The sequence below is a fragment of the Plasmopara halstedii genome (assembly GCF_900000015.1).
Source record: "Plasmopara halstedii genome assembly, contig: Scaffold_1211, whole genome shotgun sequence".
NCBI lineage: Eukaryota > Oomycota > Peronosporomycetes > Peronosporales > Peronosporaceae > Plasmopara > Plasmopara halstedii.
In genome coordinates, this window is record NW_020188126.1 from 575946 (window position 1) to 576147 (window position 202).

Genomic DNA, 202 nt, shown 5'->3' on the forward strand with positions numbered 1-202 from the left:
ACTTTTAGCATTAGGATATAACATAGTTAAAATCAGTTTCGATTTTAAACAGAAGTATTCGTTTGCCTCGGTTAAGGCTTTTAAGTACTTTTAGAGGCAGCGGATTGCTATTCGCTGCACTAGTACTTGGTTCTTGTAAGGATTGAAAGGTCGGTGACCTAAAGACGCTTCCTCAAGCGCAAAGCTACGGCAGCCCCGCTGC